Source organism: Microtus ochrogaster, unplaced genomic scaffold (genome assembly GCF_000317375.1).
Source record: "Microtus ochrogaster isolate Prairie Vole_2 unplaced genomic scaffold, MicOch1.0 UNK2187, whole genome shotgun sequence".
In the NCBI taxonomy this organism is placed as follows: Eukaryota; Metazoa; Chordata; class Mammalia; order Rodentia; family Cricetidae; genus Microtus; species Microtus ochrogaster.
In genome coordinates, this window is record NW_004951285.1 from 1 (window position 1) to 1,324 (window position 1,324).

The 1,324-nt window shown below is 54.3% G+C and overlaps 1 non-coding gene across 1 annotated transcript; it reads right to left on the reverse strand.

Annotated features, from left to right (window-relative positions):
- Nucleotides 1-396: 396 nt before the first annotated feature.
- On the reverse strand, nucleotides 397-530 carry LOC113455904. Its single transcript, XR_003376828.1, has one exon. It is a non-coding gene; the product is annotated as a small nucleolar RNA SNORA42/SNORA80 family (small nucleolar RNA).
- Nucleotides 531-1,324: the final 794 nt, after the last annotated feature.

A 1,324-nucleotide genomic window follows, 5' to 3' on the forward strand; every position in this document is an offset into this window, starting at 1 on the left:
ACCTGCCAATTCCTCTAACAAGGACTGGATTTCGGCTGCAATGGGGCTTCCCCTTCTTGAGCTTTTTAGCCTTAGGGTCACCCTTTTTGGCTGCACCAGCGGCAGGGGCATCACCGCCAGCCTTCTTGGCTGCAGGTTTCTTCTCTTTTGTATCAGGTTTCTCGCCTTTTTCACCCGCCATCTTGTTATGTAAAGAAAAAATAATAATGGCATTTAATCAACCGTCTGTAACAAGTCAATACCAAAGCCAACCCTCTGCTGCTTGCAACAGGTCTCCCATTCAAGTCTGGGAACATTAAGGTTTTTGTTTTGCTCAAAACTTAGCAAACTTATTCTCCCAAGTCTACACAGCAAGGAAGCCGCTGCTTTCAAGCCTGTTTTCTCTTTTTCCCTTTTTACTGTGCGACCCACTTCAGTGCCAGTAGCCTACCGACAGAGGCCAGGCAATGGTTCGGGGCCGCAGGTTGCTCTAGCACGGGACACTATGACAGGCCCAGGGAAACGGGCATGCCATAAATCCAAACCCATGCACCTACTCCTAACTTTTAAGACCACTCTCTCTTGGGCCGCCCTCGGCTCCCGGTGCCACTACGTTACCAATTCGACCGAAAGGCAACAAGCGGCACCCTCCGGACTTCCGGAGGAGCCGGGGAAGCCTTTTCTCTCTTCAGTCGCAAAGGCCAACGTGGCCGAGGCGAGCTCTGCGGAGAGTTCTGGAACCCCGACACCGGCTTAAAGGGCACACGCCACCGTACAGGTCCTCTAAGACTCCCCAGTCTACGGCAGCCGGCAAGGCCCGGAGGCCGTCTCGGGCGCTACGCTCGCTCTTCGGCCTTTTCCAACCCACGCCGACAGAAATGACTCTCCCGAGAGACCTGGTGAGTGACCTCGACCATAGCGGGCCCTGGGCGGTGGGCCTCGGATGTCCCCTGCCTTCGGATGGACCAGGATAGGGGTCCTGAGAGCGGCTATCGCACAGACGCGCGCCATTCCTACCTTGCAAGATGGGAAAGAGAACTAAGGTCCCGGCTTCCGGTCTATAAGCAATGACGGGAGGCGTCCAAAATCACTTCCTTCCTGTGTGTGACATCATGGGAAATGTAGTTTTTCCTATTATACCACGACCGCTGCAACGTGTTCTGACTAGGGAAGCATTTTCCTTAAGCGGCAAGGGCGGATGAGAGGTTCAGCGAGTAAAAACGTTTTCTACCAAATTATGATGAGAGCCGGGCGATGGTGGCGCACGGCTTTAATCCCAGCACTCGGGAGGCAGAGGCAGGCGTATCTCTGTGAGTTCGAGACCAGCCTGGTCTACAGAGCTAGT